This window comes from Ambystoma mexicanum, chromosome 1p (genome assembly GCF_040938575.1).
Source record: "Ambystoma mexicanum isolate Mex_15411 chromosome 1p, UKY_AmexF1_1, whole genome shotgun sequence".
Lineage (NCBI taxonomy): Eukaryota > Metazoa > Chordata > Amphibia > Caudata > Ambystomatidae > Ambystoma > Ambystoma mexicanum.
In genome coordinates, this window is record NC_090921.1 from 1,262,730,245 (window position 1) to 1,262,748,869 (window position 18,625).

The following is an 18,625-nucleotide window of genomic DNA, read 5'->3' on the forward strand; positions in this document are numbered from 1 at the left end:
TAACGTTTTTGAAATCAGAATAAGCTTGGAGGAAGTGCAGAAGAAAAGGACTTACCTTGCCCCTGGATACCCTAGACGTGGTTTCACAGCAGTCAATCGCTGCTTTTTCAATCCACTGTCGAGCTGTTGAGCGGCTGACTCAACGTATCACCTGCTTGTGTTCCAGCATTTTCCAGCCAATCCATTGAAGAACTGCATTGCATTGAGGTCCCTTTTCGATCCGACTCGACCAATTCAAGACACCAACTTGACTCATAGCCCCCTAGTTTCTTTCATCTAAATTCAGTAGCTGCTAAAGGTCTTCACTGCATCGTTGGACCATCTCAAGCCGATTCCATCATCTTGATGCCCATGATAAAATAGGAATCACTGGTGCGAAATGTCGCTACACCAACTCGACCCATATAAAGCATCTAGGATCCTAACCCAATGCTGTTGAGCCCCAGAGACACGCAAGTAAATGTATTTTATGTGGTTCTGTCCTCTTGCCCTCCTGAAGAGTATGCAGCCTCTTCACCTCTTAGAGTAGTGCAGGTGAAGGCCTATCTGTTGAGCTGCGCCAGTTTCACTTTTATGATTGGGATCACTGCCGATTTAGTAATAGTATATAGTTGAGGATGAGTTGTATCCACTACTTATCCATGTACTCCTGCTGAGTAGTAGTCATTTAGTCACAATGACGGCAGTGTTTGGATTTGGTACAAGCTGCGCTTATAGCATAGAGGACACCCAAAAAAAAGGCTTTTCAGGCAACGTTAGAAACACTGCCAGCTGATTTTTTTCAATTTTGCAAGAAGACAGAGCCTGGATTCTGGAAAGGGCCTGAAGTTGAGCACCCTTTGAGATCTGTGTCAGTAAAGCAGACTCCCCCTTGGCAATAATGTAACTAAACCTGAAATACTTAAGATCTTCAAATCAGTAATTATATAGTGCTCCCAACTAAAGAACCCTTTCCACTAAGCGGGGTGGTAGTGGATCGGGCAGCGATAGTGAAAGTTGTCCCTTCCATTCTTCCCTGACGGCAGGTAATGTGGTTTCCCAGTGATCCTGAGTCTCAGTCAAATCCTGAGCTCCAGTTAGGCCCCAGGTCTCAACCAGGTACCAGGATAGTCTAACTGGGGCGGAGCTGCCTACAATAAAGCTCTTTCTAGAGGAAAGGAAGGTGGTCCTATTAGAGAAGAAACAAAGGTCTTTGGTAAGGCGGCACAAGTTAGAGCTTGATGTACAGTGAGAGGCTTGATTTCCAATGACAGCACCCAATGAAAGCCTCAGCACCTCATACCAAGGACTTAGTCTAGACCTATGAGTTGGGGAGAAGCATCTTCCAATGGTTTTAAGCACTGACGTTAGCCCTTACAGCCCCAAAGAGGTTGATGAGGGGTTGTGAGGGGCAGCCCTAATGAGATACGTACTGATGGCTGCAGGTGATGTTTATTTACAGTTGCTCCTGAGGAAAGTCCTATTTAAGTAAAAATGAAAGCCACCATCCCCAGAAAGTTCTGCAACACCTCAGAAAAAGACCTCAGGAGCTTTAAAGAGCTCATAAAAAGAGGAAATCAAACCTTTGAGGTCCTTGAAATGTCTGAGTGGGTGGGTCACTGGTAACAGAGTTGACACATTTAATGGATTGCATTCTCCCGCAGATTCCTCAAATAGATATCCATTCCAGCATAAGCTGCTCTGAAACTTTTTTCAACAGTGAGCATAGTACGACTCGACTTGACCATTGATCCTCTCTTACCTCGACTATGCTACTCATCAACTCCGGAATTGATGTTGGCCGCTGTACATATATCACGCCACTATGCCCGCACCTCAGTTCCTTTTGTCAGCACGCTCAGCATGCTGCTATTCGGAACGAGTCTCGTGAGAGAAATTCCAAATTCAATAAGATTGTTCTATTCGATCGATTTCGCTGATATGCCTGTTCCTAATGTCCATGTTCAAACGCTGTGTGGACTGCAATTCTAAAATGTCGATCACCGACCCACACAGCATCTCTGTGTGGTGTCTCAGTAAAGATCAGGTCATCAAGGATTGTGGTTCTTGTCGGCGGGATTTGGGATTCCAAATCATTGAGGGGGCGATCACCGAAACGAACACACAGGCAGCCCCTGTCAAAATCCCGGCTCGCTCAACTGCCAGGCCGTCGGGACAGGAGGTCGTGGGCCCTACACACGGGAAAGGGGACATGCATCAGAAGAAGACCAAGAAAAGGTTGCATTCACTAAGCCATTCATCGGCCTCATATTCCCATACGAAGAAACAACACCACTGACGCAGGCACAACTCCAATTGGTCGGAAGAATGCAGTAAGAACTGCGGGAACCTGGGCGTGTCAAAAGATGAGATGGAAGCTTTCAACAAGCAGATCATCCAAATGTTTAAAACAGCCAGAGCCGGTACGACTCCGGTCTCGATGCTGCAGGCTCCCACGGCATCAGTTGCGCCCAGTGTTTTCGGTGCCAAGTTGACCAAGTCAGGTCGGATGCCCTCGTGCTCGACCATGACTACCGCAAAACCGGCCGTAGCGCCCTGAATTTCCGGTCCAGCGCTGTTAGGACTGGGAACGACGCCATCCACGTCGGCGCTATCGATCGTTTTTTTGTCCCAGACGCTTGCTCAACATTCGTCGACAATATGCAGTCAATTTACGACGACGGGGGGGGGGGGAATGTGCCTTTTGGCTTCGGACCTGTAGGAGTAGGAACTGGTGGGGATGATTTCTTTACCGACGAGCCTGATTTGGTTGCCATTGCTGAGGGGCTCCATGATGCAAGTGGGTTGGACACATCTCCTGACCTTGAAATGCAACAAGCTGCTCCATATGGACACCCCAACCCTCAATACCAAAGAACAGTTGAGAGCGTGGTTGAGGCTTTAGGCTTAGGTGCTCCTGCGAAGCCCTTATCGACCTATGACCTCACGGACATACTGGAGAAGGGTCCGCTACACTGTGGCTAAGGCCTTGCTCCACTCCAGCTGTGGAGTCAGGGTTTACTAAAAAGTATAAACCAGCAAGAGGAATCACCTTTCCTATCTTCCCACTCAACGCCAGAATGTTTAGTGGCACAAGCCACTACGGTGAGCTCCCGACTGGCCACTTCTACCTCTAATTTGTATGCAGATAAGGAATCTAAGAAAATGGAGGTCTAGCCAAGAAGGTCGTCCCAAATACTCCCACGGGCTGTGGAGGCTTATAGAGGAGGCAGTAGAGCACATCTCTGCGGATGAAATGAAGGATTGTTGTCTACGGCTAGTTGATGACAACTAAGAGGTAACTTGCCAGGCACTGCAGTTGGGCCAGGACACTGCCGATTGCGTTGGCCAGGCAAATGGGATCGTCTACTGGGCTGAGAAGGTCAGCCTATCTGCACAGTTCGGGATTCTGGTAAATGTTCAAGCTTAGCTATTAGAAATAGCCTTTGACCGTATGGGGGTACTGTCTACCATTTTTAAGCAAACTGCCAGACAGGCCACCGTGACTCCCACCCCCCTCAGCAACAACAGGAACAGGAGTGCCAGGAAAAACTGTTTGCCCTATTGTCAAAAGGTGCCCTGGAAGAGGTATATATATGCAACAAACCCTCCTTGTACATCTAGTCTTGAAAAAATAGACCAAGTACATGATGCTTGCCCATAGTATCAAAAATAATTATTTTAATAAAGTTTTTACGCAAAAGATTAAAAACGCATACAAAATGTTTTGCATGAATATGACCCAAAACAACAAAACATGGTAGATATAAAAACAGTACAAATCACTAATTTCGCATACATATAACCACATACAAAGAATACAACACAGTACAAAACACACAAATGGCTTTAACACTTCTTCCAAAAACTGAGTATTTTAACTCAAGCAAACAACAATCCCAACATGTTTCAGTTCTTTATTGCACTGATTGCATGAACCTTCTTCAGGGGAAGAACTCGATTTTCTTAGTCTCCACCATGTAATCCAGGGCCACACATGGAGAGTTCAACAGTACTCCTAAAGCCAGAAAATAAAGAAAGAGGGAGGCTATCACTATATGTCACCATCATCCATCTTTGAAAGTCAGTATAATATCAAAACATAGCTCAACATCCCAGTACACATGCTGGGTAATTGCAATGTACTGGGTGAGGTCCGTAGGTTGCCATCAACCCTGCCTCACAAACTCTGCAAACAACTACATACCTCTTAGTAGGATGTTAGTAGTGCTGGTGTAACAATACACCCTTGAGTAGCTGAAGACTTCAATTATCAAGTCTTTATAATTTTCTTTGTTGCTCTTAAGTAGCCATGGGTCCTAACCAGTGCTGAAAGAAACAACAACCCATAGTTGTATGTCAATACGGGACCACATACAACTTATCCCATCACCACAACACCACTGTCACAATATTTTGCACCATCTTGTGCCCTTAAATCTAGGAGTAAGAACTGAATAACCTCCTACACTGTAAATAACCACACCATGTGTAAAAAGCTGTGCTAGTCCCATCACCACTGCCTATACAGTTAATTACTACTAACAAACAATGATCTCCTCATCCTCCAATATTAAACAGGCCCAACAGATCTAATGCAACTTCATCCCAGGGCACCCTGGGACAACTTCTTACTACCATGGGTACCTTCTGTACCCCGAGTCCCTTATTGCCCTCCACGCACTCAGAACAACCAGTCACCAACTCCTCAATATCCTTATCCACACCAGGCCACCAAAATGTAGGTCTCACTAAACCCTTTGTCCTGGCTATACCCAAATGTCCAACATGGGCCAATTCCACCACTGATCTCTTCATGTTACATGGCACCACCAATTCGTGTCCCCTATGCATGTAGTTGTCCTGCACCCACAATTCATCCATTTCTCTGGCATAGCCTTTCATTTCTCCATTATACTTCCTGATGTCACCTCCAATGACCAATCCCAACACTCTCTGATATTCTGCATCCTCTAAACATGCTGCATCCCACTCATCTCAAAGTGGTGTGCATCTGAAAGATTTCACCTAACTCATCTGAAACTTGTGGCAGTTGTTTAGTAGTCATTGCTTCCCTCTCCACATACCTGGAGAGGGCATCAGCCACCACATTACTCTCACCTGAAACATGAAACTTGGGAAATTGTAATCCCTGCAAAGCACTGACCCATTTCATGATGCATCGAGAAACTCCTTCTAAACCACCCCAGGTGAAAATTCCAACCAATGTTTTGTGATCTGTACAGATGGCGAATCCTCTTCCCCACAAATACCTTTTGAATTTCTCAACGCCTCAAACACAGGCTAGAGCCTCCTTCTCAACAACAGAATATCTGCTTTCTGGTCCTTTCAAAGATCTGGACGTAAATGCCACAGTATGCAGTCCTAAATGATCCTCCTGCATCAACACAATCACTGGCATCTACAAACAATAATGTATATTTACCTTCCTCAAAGATTTTCAATATCGGGGCTTCCACAATTTCTTCAAACTCTCCTTTACATTTATCATCCCACTTAAAGACTACTCCCTTGCGAGTGAGAATCCTCAAATTCCCCGACTTGTCTGAAAGTCCCTCGATGAACTTCCCATAGAATTCTACACGCCCAAAGAATGAAAATACATCAGCCTTGCAACTGGGCGCTTCCATTCTCTTTATCGCCTCTATGGCATCTTCCTTGGGTTTGACCACCTCCCCGGAAATTACATCACCTAAATAGACCACTTTGTCAGCTGTAAATGTGCATTTCTCCATTGATATAGTTAATCCGGCTTCCCTCAGAATCATCATCACCCTCTTTAGACGTTCATTGTGCTCTCTTTCATTACTTCCACACACCAGCAAATCATCTTGGTAGCACATGACTCCACTCTCATCTCCAAGTAACTTGTACATAATACTCTGGAAAACATTTGCCGCGGAGACCAGACCAAACGGCATGCATATGCATCTCAACAGTCCCACCGGTGTAATAAAGGCCATGAGATCTCTGGACTCTTCATGCAATTCCACTTGGTGGTATGCTGACTTCAGATCTCAAATTGAATATACCTTTGCCCCAGACACACCCACCAGTAAATCATCTATCCTTGGTAAAGGGAACTTGTCTGCAACAACCATGCTATTTAAATGCCTGAAATCAAAACAAAGTCTTAACGACCCATTGGATTTCCTAACAACTACTATAGGACTAACCCATTCTGATGCCTCTATCCTCTCAATCACTCCATCTCTTTCCACTGTCTTCAATTCCTTCTCTACTTCTTCCCTTAGAGCTTAAGGTATGGTACGTAATTTTTCTATCTTGGGTATTGCACATCTCTTTAATCTAATCTTGTGCATAAACCCTTTCAAACACCCTAACTTGTCAGTATTGTTTTCTGTACCATAATTCCTGATGTTGTCATCACCATGACATGCACTCGCACTCTTTACTGACAATAATTGTTCTGGGTGACTCGCATCAAGTCTGATTTTCAATTCTGCCTGATCACTACAGGGCAGTAATTCTCCAACTCTGTTCGCAACATAAATGGTGCCCATAGACTTCCTCTCTTTAAATTGCAGCTCTCCTTCAAAGCTCCCTATAATGTCTATAGGTACATCTCCATATGCATTCGCTCTCACACCATCCTCCCAGAATGTGCAGCAATGAAACTTCTCCTTCCACACTTACAGTACACTAATTATAGTGTAATCTGCACCACTGTCGATCAGCATCGACAATGGTATTCCACGAATCAACGCTATGGCATAGGTTTTTTTTATTCTTACCTTTCCCTCAATGGCATTCACAGAATTTACAACCTGCCTATAAACATCACGAAAGAATCATTATCATCACCATCCACTCTGACCTCATACACTTGACCCGGACCAAAACTGAAATCTTTGCAGCAACGGGCAAGATGCCCTTTCCTCCCACATTTATGACACACTATGTGAATTGCCAGACATTCCTTGTCAAACGCCAGATGCGATATGCTCTCACATCTGTAACATCTCCTCCCAACAGAACCTCTGTAATCTCTCGGGAGTCCTGTCTCCCTGGGCGATCCTCTCACATCCTTCAAATGCGCCCATTGTCACGGCCATACTCTGCCGCCAGTAAACTTGTTCTCTTGACGGTCATCAGTTCTCCTGCCACTAGTTTCTGACCACCGCATAACTCCACTTGCAACTTGTCTCTGGAAGACTTTAGAAACCTTCTGTACCACCCCATCCTCTGATTTTGACTTATCAGACAAGTCATTGGCCTTATCCACTTGAAGCGTTTTAATGCACCTTTCGGTATGTTCTACTGTTTTCGCTATCTCAATAGCCCTCTCCAAAGAAGGAATCCGTTCTTTCCACAATTCGTTTCTGATGTTGCTGTTGGAACACTTGATCATCAATTGATCTCTTAAGTGTTCATCTTGACCGTGATCAAATCTGCACTTTACCGCCAAATCCCTGAGAGCTGTTATAAATTCCTCTATGCTTTCCCCACTCTTTTGATCTCTAGTGGCAAATGTGTATCTTTCCAGGATAATGTTCTCCTCTACACGGTAATGCCTGTCCAACTTGGCTAAAGTTCTCTCATAGGGGCCGGCATCGAGCATATCAGTCGGTTATGGCAATTTCCTTAGTACTTCCTGACCACCAGGACCCAAACAATGAAAGAGCAGGGCTTCCTTGTGTTAATTTGAGTAATTCGCCCCAAACATGGCTAAAGCATATTTATTGAATCCTTCCCTCCAGTCTGTCCAGCGCACCCTAGGTTCTCCTGGATTGGGGAGGAAAAATACTGGGGCCGGCAAAACGCTTGTATGCCCAACAGGCCCGATCCAAGATGGCTGCAACGTCGTTCACGCAACAAGGTGCTTTCCTCTAGCGAGCGTTGCGTCAGGGCCAGAAGTCCATGTCATCAAATCTCCGCTTGAATGCATGCTACGCCTCTTCACGGCTGTGGGCGTATATGCGTAACCATAACAACATCCATTGTTTGATGGATCACGCCGCAATGGATCGTGAGTTTTGAAGGTAAACAGCAAAGCGCTTATAGTGCTTGAATATAACATTTTCTGAGGTTGGTTGTAAAGACAATATGATAGTCCGCAAATTTTCAGCACCAGTACAGGATGCCTGAAACATAACTGCTACTACTGGAGTGATTGCAATCACCAGGAGCAGTGCCAGGGGACCCAACAAGGTCACACCCTTGACCCAACTTGTTTTGCTTCTGCTCAGTGCGGTGTCCCGCCCGGGTACCAAGTCCTTATTGCGCGGTTGCTCCCTCCGGCAAATTCAAACAGCAGTTTGTTTCCCAAACTGCCTGCTCCCCTCAGAAATATAAGCACTGCACAGTTCCGCTCTCGCTAGAGCCACCGGGGGTCGTTGCTTCTGCACGTTGGCCTCCGTTGAAATCCTTGGCGCCAATGTTGTGAATGAAGGACACCAGATGGCAGGTTAAACATTGGACAACTTCTGTTTATTGAGTTAACAGGAACACAACCCCCAGCCAGGGGACGCAGCCCACAACTCCTATAGAATGTCCTCCAACTCAAGCCAATACATTCCATCACTGAACCTTGTGATGTCAATGCCTGACAACCGTAACCACAACTATTAACACTTGAACAGTAATAACATGATGTAATGAATGGCTAAAGATAATGTGATATATAGTAATAACATATATCGGTAATAACATGCAAGTGTCCACTCATGCAGGTGTCCACACCTAACAGGCGGTGCACCTCAGGAGATCTGGTGTTCACTTATTCCCATACATGGATGTCTGACTAATCCGAGGGAAGTCTCTGCAGCAGGTATTGACTCGGCTCAAGGAAACCTGTTTGCTGCTTCATGGGTTAGGCTTCTTTCTAACCTTGCAGAAGTCCCACATCACACCAACGCAGAAGCTCCAGTTCATCGGAGCAGTCCTGGACACATAGGTGGGGAAGGCTACTCCCCCCGAAGAAAGAGTCATCAGTGTCAGGCAAATGGTCGAACTCTTCCTGAACCACAACAATGTACCAGCGGCTTCCTTCCTCCTCCTTTTAGGTCTTGTGGTTTCTGCATTTCTCTAGTGCCAGAGGCCAGACTGCACATGCAGTCCCTGCAGTGGCTATTGAGGGATCAGTAGTCGCAAACTTCAATGCCATGAAGAACATTCTCAAAGTGTCAAGGTCAGTGGCCAAAAAACTTTCTTGGTGGGCCAGCATAGAAAACATGAGGATGGGGGAACCCTTTTAGCCTTGATGACCCCAGGTGCAGATGGTCACGGCAGCACTCTTGAATGGTTTGGGGCTCACTGTGGGGACCTTCAGGTGAGCAGCCTTTGGTCACCAGTGGCATGCTGGTGGCATATCAACAGGCTGGAGCTGCGGGCAATCAGGTTAGCCTTGATGGGCTTTACGCGTACCCTCAAATGGAATCACGTCTTTGTTTTGACGGACGCACAGTGGCCAAGCACTACCTCAACAAACAGGGAGGTGTTTGGTCTCTGTCCCTATTCAAAGCGGCACTACAACTATGGTTCAGGTTGCTTGAGAACCAGATCTCTGCTTCAGCTATTCATCTAGCAGGAACAGAGAATGTGCTGGCGGATGCTCTGATCTCACAAAAGTGGAATGTGTACCAGGAAGTTCTCATGGAGATCTTCGCTCAGTGGGGTTCTCTCTGAAAGTAGAACTGTTTGCCACAGTGTCCAACACAAAGTGCAGACAGTTTTGCTTGAGGGAATTCCCAGCAAAAGGTGCACTAGGGCACGCATTCCAAGTGGAGTGGGTCTTTGACCTCCACTGTGCGTTCCCTCCGATACCTGTCATCCTGTGGCTTCTCAGGAGGTTGAGAAGATTTCAAACCACCATGATTTTGAACCTCCCCGGATTGAGCAAGGAGAACATGGTACTCAGAACTACTAGACTTGGCCATCTGCCCACTTCACCAGTTGCCTTGACTGCCGGACCTCCTATCCCAGTCTGAAGGTCGGGTGCTCCACACGAACCCACAATCCCTCAACCTACACCAGTGGCTCTTGAAAGGATGAGATATGATGACTGGAACCTCTCGGAAGAGGTGCATGAGGTGCTACTGGCTGCACTCAGACCATCTACCAGATCTCTGTATGTGTGCAGATGGAGACGATTTGAAGCATGGTGCAGGGAACGCAGGATAGATTCTATCGCTTGTCCCTCCATTTCGTTGATGGAGTTACTTCTATCGATAGCTCCCTCAGGCTTTCAAGTTGGTACAGTCAAAGGCTATTTGGCGGATTTGTCTGTTTTTAAGAGGTCTTTGGATCAAGGATCCTTCTTCACGTTCCCAGTTATGACTCATTTCCCAAAGGGCCTTGTAAATAGGTTTCTGCCTACCTCGTTTGTGGTTCCAAATTGGGACTGGGACCAAAACTTCGTTCTCACATCCTTGATGGCGGCTCCATTTGAGCCTATGCACTCATGTCCTGTCAGACTTCCAACTCTGAAAACAGCTTTCCTGGTGGCAATCATGTCAGCTAGACACATAGTGGACTGAAGGCCTTATCTTGCAAGTCTCCTTTCCTCTGGTTCTTCAAGGAAAAAGCTTCACTCAAGGTGCAGCCTGGATTCCTACCTAAAGTGGTCTGTGATTTCCAAGTGTCCCAGAGCATTGATTTGACAGTGTTTTCTCCTTCTCTGCATCCTTCTAAAGATAAGGACAGGTTGCACAGGTTAGATTCTAAGAGGGCTCTCAGCTTTTATGTAGCTGAGACAGCCGAATTCAGGCATGATGACCAACTTTTCGTGGCTTTCTCTTTGTCCAGGAAAGGTCAGGCCGTGTCAAGACAGACAATCTCTTGGTGGATAACTCTCTGCATTGCAGAATGTTTTCAAAGAGCAGGTAAAGACCTTCCACGAGACATCAGGGTGCATTTCATTAGGGGTATGTTAGCAGCATCTGTGTTTCTGAGGGGTGTACCAGTAAGGGAAGTATATGGAGCAGCGACATGGTCATCGCTCGACATGTTCACCAGCATTACTGCCTGGATGTGTAGTTCAGATGCTCGATTTGGCAGAGCAGTTTTACAAAGCTTCCTTGTCTAAGGGCTTTCATCCCACCTCCGCACTCTGTGCCGCTTTGGGAGTCTATCTGATGAGGAATATGCAGGTGAATGCAATCCATTAAAGGAGAAATGGCTTACCAGTAATGTTCTTTCTATGGATTCTTCTCATGGAGAAGCCTTCCCGTAGAGACGATCATCACCCTCCCATCCGGACCCTCAATGAAAGTCGTCTGCAGGCCTTCTTGTAGTACTGCTGTTAGTCAGTGACTTTCAGTGCAATCCTGTTCTCCTTACTCCTCACTGATGACGCCCAACAAGGCTGAAACATGTCTGGGGATGCTTGTGGTATCGTGCAGAAGGGATGTGGCCAAGCAGTTCAGTCTGGACTACCGCTTTTGGGGTGGGAGCAAGCCTGATTTGCATATGGTCTTTCCCCTTTTGTAATGGCTTGGCAGGTGAAGAACGATGGTCTGGGTGGTTGCCCAGAGCAATGCCAGAGGTTAACATTCTTTCTAAACCTTACAGCCATCACCCCTTTTGTTTTGCCTTGTCAGTACCGACAGAAAAGAACACTTGAGCACCAGCATCCTCAAAACCTAAGGAATGTTTCTTTGCGGGGACATAGCACATAGGAAGGGTGATCCATTCTGTAAGGATAAACCCAGACAGGCTGTAGTCAGTTTGGGACTCTTAGCAGATACATTCACACTACACCAGGGAGTGGGGAATGTTTTGAGTGACTAAGTGGGAAAGGTACCGAGCCCCCTGAAGAGTCTCCGGTTCACACATTCCCAGATCCTTTCAGAACATGTCTTTTTTAAAGGGAACAATGCTACCGTACTCTGCGACATAGCTGCTACAGTCACTGCTGTGTGATGAAGGTTGGTGCAAGAAATACAGATAATTCCAAGTCCAGGGAGGTTAGTAAAGGGGTTTGACGGCCTCAGCCAATGCCCACTGGCAATGGTGAAGTTTGGCTTGAGGGCGGGAATCTTGTAGTCCTTGTTGCTGTAAAAGACACAATTACAGATGAATGTCTGTTGGAAATGTACTCGCTTGATCCAAAGAGAATCACTGTAGTCACTAAATCTAGGGCCAAAGGAGCAGCCTGAGCAGCAGCACTTGAGGTGATAGGTCCAAGGCTTTTCCTGCTGGAGAAAGTGAAAGACCAGAGAACTTAGTAGAGCTAAGTGCAGATCCTTATTCCCTTGCATTCCCTACTCCAGCGGGAGAGGTCTCAGCTGCCACTGATATGCCTGCTGTGACGGCACAGGACGTGTGATCCCAGGGTTTCCTACTGATGTAGAACCACAACCTGAGATGAAGGGCACAGCCACTTCAAACCTTAAGGGCCTGTGAGAAATGAATGAGCTATCCAAAACTGGAGGCCCAAGTCAGACTGACTTTTACAAGATGAAAAGGGACTGCATCCCTTTAGCAGATCTGCCAAAGTAAGCAGAATAACAGGCTCAGTGTGGTTCCTGGGTTGTTCAAGGTGTACTGGGAGAATGGTTTCATGTACAGTGAGCCCAAGAATTAATTCTGAGTATGAGGGAGAATGGTTGTGCACCAGGAGGCAACTGACAGGTTTTCTGCTCATTTTTACTGGCCACAGGCTGCCTTAAAAATCCAGGAATTACTTAGCTCCTAGTAAGACAGGTGCAGCAACAAAACCTTCCTTAATACCACTGCCAGTGGTTGGGCAGCATTCCAAGATGATTGGTATGGACATTGTGGGTCCTTTGGATGCCCAAACCGCACCAGCGAACCAGTCCATCTTGGTTGTGGTAGACCACATTGCCAGGCACCCATAAGCAGTACCCTTGAGGAGTGTCAAAGCCCCTATACTGGCAAAGCATGGTTCTGATAGGGATATTCTCTCGGATGGGGTTCTCAGCTTCATATATGAATATACGAAGGTGATATGGGAAGAATGTGGAGTAACTTACAAATTCTGCACAGTTTCCACTCCAAACCAATGGGCTTATTGAGAAATCTAGGTAGACCCTAAAAGGCATGATAGGTGGCTCGGAAGAGTACCCGAGAAGAAATTGGGTTATTCTGCCGCTATGCTTCCTCTATGCCTACGGAGAGGTTTCACAGAATGGATTAGGGTTCAGTTCCTTTCAGCTTCTGTTTGGCCATCCTGTTAGGGTTCCCCTATGTCTGGTGCATGAAGGATGGGAGGGTAAACCCCAAAGTCCTTCCCACAATGCAGTACATTACATTCTAGGGCTCAGATCCAGAAAGGTCAAGTACATAGAGCAGTCTATCAAGAAAATTCAGGCTAGCCAGGAGCTGAAGAAGCACTGGCATGCCCAGAAAGCCACGGCAAGAGAGTAAACTCCTGGACAGATGGTATAGATTATGGAGCCTGTTCAGGATAAATGGACAGGATCCTACCTGGTTGTGAAGAAGATCTGTGAGGTTTAGTACCTTGTTGTCTCAAAGGCTCCTAAGCAGACTCATAGGGTCTTTCATATGAACCCACTGAAACCTCATTACAGCCTGGGTGACTTGATGTTGGCTCTTCTAACGGTTGGTGAGTCTTAGGAGGAGATTGATCCACTCCCACACTTGCTAAACACAGAAGTTACAAATGGGTTGCTAGACGATAAAGGGCATACAAATCTCATCTAACCTGATATAAAAGCGATTGCAAGACTACCTGCAGCTGCTGAGCCACTTGCAGGTCTGTTTTCACTGACCCCAAGTTGCACAGACTGATGTGTCCATGATATTGAAAAAGAAGACAGTAAAACAGTGAAGAGCAGAATTGGCCATATATCAGATAAGGTGAGGAACACCATCAAGGAGGACGCCTCCAAGATGTGGGATCTCTGGGTTATTCGGCCATCCCATAGACTATGGCCTAGTCCTGTGGTGCTGGTTCCTAAATGTCCAAAAATGGGAAAACTAAAGTTTGTATTTGGATGGACTACAGAGCACTTAATTCTGTGACCAAGACAGGTGTGCACCCCACACCTCATACTGATTAGCTTATTGGCAAGTTAGATGCTGCCAACTACATGAGTACACTTGGCCTTATGGCTGGGCACTGATAAGAAGGCCTAACTGACATGGAAAGGGAGTGGTCAGCCTTTTCACACCAGAAGAGCACTGTGTTCACGTTCATGCCCTTTGTATTTAAAATTCCCTTGACAACTTTCAGATGGTGGTAAACAAGGTCCTCAATTGCTTAGAGTGCTTAATCATTGCCTGTTTAGATGATGTTGCAGTATTCAGCCACCCCTGGAAAGATCCTCTACCCCATCTGAAACAGGTGCTCCAAGCCATGCAGAAGGTCGGCTTCACTATCAAGGCTTCAAAGTACCATATAGTGCAGGGTACTGTAACTTATCTAGGACATCAAGTGGATGAATATGAAAAGTAGCCTTTTTAGGCAACAGGCAAGTTGTCGAGGATTGGCACATTCTCCAGCATTGGATCTTTCATGGATTCCCTTGGAAAACTTTGACACTTTAGTGTCCTATTGACATCCTTATGGGGCGCTTACGTACCACCCAATAGGACGTAGGGTATAAATAAACCCGCCCCCGCGGCTTCTCCTCAAATTTCAACCGTCTCCAAAGTGTTGGGATCACCTTGTGCTTTCTACACATTGGTGTGTTGTGGTCATTTTCTTTCCCAATGTCGGGTTAAAGCTTTGTTTCGGCCCTGCGCTACCTGCAGAATGAAAAAGGTATATGAAGGGGACGGACGGGCACATGGACTGCCTTTATTGCCTCTACCCTCATCACTCCGCCGATACCTGCGACATCTGCAAGGGTTTCTCACAGAAAACATTGAAGGACCGCAATCGGCGGCTGTTATCGTGGCTAAATGATGGGCCCTACCCTCCATCAGAGGTAGGGTCGGTGCGCAGTCTAGCATCGGAGAGACCTTCCCCTGCAGTTCCTCGCCAGTTGGTGTCGACTGAACCGCCAGCAAAGAAGACACGGCCTACGGAAAAAAGTGGCCACCCCTCTTTGGGGAAACACCTGACGAAAGGGGCTCCTTCATCGTCTAAACATGATTAGTCTGACCAGTCCCGAAGGCCTGAGAAATCCTCTTCTTCTTCGAAAAAGGACAAAAAGGACTCTTCGTAACACTCCTCTTCAGGAGACCATCATAGGTCTTCCTTGAGTAGAGAGCCTTCGAAGCACATATCCGGAAATTCAAAAAAGGCGGGATCGCCTGACAAATCTGCACCACAGCTGCCAGCGCCGTTGGTGGGAGTCCCTTCATTGACAGCTTCACTGCCGGCCAGAGTGTCTGTCTCCACAGTGGTGTCATCGGCTTCAGTGGCGATCAACGGGAGTGGAGCTTGGCAGCCTTCGGCGTATGATGCCCTTCTGCCGGACACCTTATTACAGCAGGAGTCCGTCCTTTCATTGTCGTCGATGGACGAGGAACTAGAGCCTGTGGTTAACCCAATGGGCCTTGGCTTACAGTGCGTTGGCCCTTCATAGTCGGCGGGAGTACAGAATGTTCCACCCGCGTCTCCTCTACTGAACCCGCAGTCAGTGCTGTCTCTACAGGTCTTATCTACACTGCAGTCCCTATTAAGTCAGCTGGATGCAAGATTGCCTCCCTTGGGTACGACTCCGGTAACACCTAACGTCGACGCAGCAGGTGCCACTCAGCGTTCAGCATCCACGGATGAGTTGCCGGCTTCCCGGCCAATGAGCACAGAGCCTCCTCGTTCCCACCCGGAGGTGGGTGAGCTGCAGGACTCTGAATCCGACCAGGGTCCCAGGGATTCCATCTCTGACATTTCATTGTCGCCATCAAAAGACCCGACATGGGAGTCTAATGTGGAAATAGAGGCTCCTAGGACTCCGGCGCAACTGTCGCCCCCGGATGACATTGGGGCATTTCATGCCATGATCGCAAAAGCCTGTGTCAAGTATGGTTTGACCCCAGAGGAAGAACCGAAAGAATGTTTCCTATTTGACCACAAGGGAAAGAGAAGGAAGGCGGTTTTCTCTGTTCCAATCCTGGACCATGTTTGGCAAGAAGGCCTACGTACCATGTGTCACCCACTTTCAGAAACTGCAGTTAAAGGCAGGTTAGAGAAAAAATGTAAGGCCCCGGACTCTACACCAAAGTGTTTGGTTGCACAACCTACCCCTGAATCAGTGGCGTCAGTGGCGGCTAGCAGGAAAGCCAGAACACAGCACAAATTCACTAAATCCTCCTGACAACAATGCTAGAAGACAAGATGCCTTCATAAAGAACTGGGGGCACAAAAGTTAAAGCCGCTAACTCATTGGAGATTATGGCGCGCTACGACCGTGAAATGTGGCATCGGCTGGCTCCTATGTTAGAACATCTACCCGAGGAACACAGAAAAGCGGCCATGTAACTGGTGCGTGAAGGTGAGGAGGCGTCAAATCACAGCATTAACATCGCTGTAGATTTAGCGGAATCTGGGTTCAAGCAGATAAATAATGGGGTGGTACTAAGGAGGCAGGCCTGGCTAATGTGCACAGACTTTAGGCCGGAGGTTCATTACAAGGTACTGGACATGCCCTGTGAAGGGGAACAATTGTTTGGGAAAAAAATAGATGAAGCCCTCAAGGGCATGAAAGAGGACTCCGGTACGGCGAGGTCATTGCGAGCTTTGCAAAATGGGCGGTCGTTTCGTCCCTTTCGCCCCTTCCCTGGAGCTTCAGGAAACATCTGGTTTGCTGCCTCCAGAGACCGGAACTGCAATCGGTCTGGATACCCCTCACAAGGATATAGACGGGCAGTACAGTCTACAAGAAGAAGCCGTGATTTTCAGGCATCCAGAAGGGGAGGAGGACAGCCTTCTTCCACAAAGAGTAAGCAAACAAAATCAGCCCTCTTTAGCCAAGGGTAAACAAACGAAATCACAGAAATGACGGACTTCGAGGAAATGTGCTGGGGGCAGAGTGGCCCTACACATTGATGAATGAGACAAAATTACATTAGACCTTTGGGTATTGGACACAGTGAGGTTGGGCCACTCCCTGGAATTCAAAGACCCACCAGTTCCCATTCCTCCCGTGTATTCTGTGCAACCACATCTTCTCATCTTACAGCAGGAGGTTGTACTTATGCTACAGAAAGGGGCTATAGAATTGGTTCCAGTGGCCGAGAGAGGTCAGTGGGTTTACTCCCGTTACTTTGTGGTCAAGAAACCCAACGGCAAGTGGCGACCCATTCTGGATCTTCAGGCGCTGAACAAGACTCTGCAACGCCTGAAGTTCAAGATGCTCGCACTTCAGAAGGTCATTCGGTCGGTACAACCGGGAGAATTTCTGGCGTCGTTGGATTTGCAGGACACATATTTTCACATACCTATGCTTCGACGACACAGAAAATTCCTACGGTTTGTGGTGGGTCAAAATCATTACCAATTCCGAGTGCTCCCGTTCGGTCTAAAATCGTCGTCTAGGACATTTACAAAATGTTTAGTCCCGGTGGCGGCGTGGCTCCAACGAGAAGGTCATCACGTCTACCCTTACCTGGACGGCTGGCTGGTACACAGCTCATCTCTGGCGGTGACGCAGGCAAGTTTCAACGCTACCATGCGGTTGTTTCGACGACTAGGCTTCGCTGTCAACTTCGAAAAGTCATATCTATCTCCCTCCAGGAGCTTAGTGTTTTTGGGCGCAGAATTCCAAACTCAGTGAGGCCTGGTAAAACCTTCTGTCGAGAGAATTCCAAAACTCAAGCAGAAAGCGGCAGAGTGGAGAGTCGGGACGAGAGTGTCAGTCAGAAAGTACATGTCGCTGGTGGGAGCCATGGCGTCATGTATTCTGTTGGTGAAGGACTGTTGTCTCTTCATGAGGCCAGTGCAAGAGTTTCTGGTGGACCGGTGGGCTCAAAATCGCAGGTTATGGTCCGACAAGGTGGTGGTCAACAGCGCCTTACAGGAAGCTCTTTGATGGTGGCAACTCTCGGACAATCTGACTCGAGGAGTGCCGTTAGTTACAGGAGCCGGAATTTCAAGCTACAATTTTGACGGATGCCTCTCAGACATGGTGGGAAGCGCATCTCGGGACCTTCCAGGTTCAAGGGCTGTGGTCTCCAGTCGAATTGAGTCTTCACATCAATGTGCTGGAACTGAGAGCGGTTCATTGGGCCCTAAAATCATTTTTACCGCGCATACGCAGCTCTGTGGTGAGAGTGTTGATGGACAATACAACCACAATGTTTTACCTCAGGAAGCAGGGGGGCACGCATTCCAGGATACTCTTGAGAGAGGGTCAGGAACTACGGCATTAGGCCCTCGAACAAAACATCAATATTGTGGCGTTTCATCTGGCGGGGGTGATGAATGTGCAGGCAGACTCTCTCAGCAGAGAAATGAACCAACTCCACGAGTGGCAGCTGAAGGAACAGCAGGTGGCGAGCATTTTCCGGAAATGGGGTCGTCCTTCATTGGATCTCTTTGCCACCCGAGAGAACAGAAAGTACAAGGAGTTTTCCAGCAGATGGCCTCAGCCAGATTCGGTGGGGGGTGCGTTCTCGTTCCCGTGGATGGGCAGGTTCGCATACGCATTCCCTCCGTTTCCACTCATTCGGCGGACCCTCCAGTGGATTCAGAAATACCCATGCCGTGTGATTCTGGGGGCCCCGTACTGGG

At 47.4% G+C, this 18,625-nt stretch overlaps 1 protein-coding gene across 1 annotated transcript in view; it reads left to right on the forward strand.

The window, feature by feature from the left end:
* Window positions 1-18,625, forward strand: part of C1PH19orf81 (chromosome 1p C19orf81 homolog) — a 597,750-nt gene that overhangs the window by 497,313 nt on the left and 81,812 nt on the right. The window lies entirely within an intron of this gene.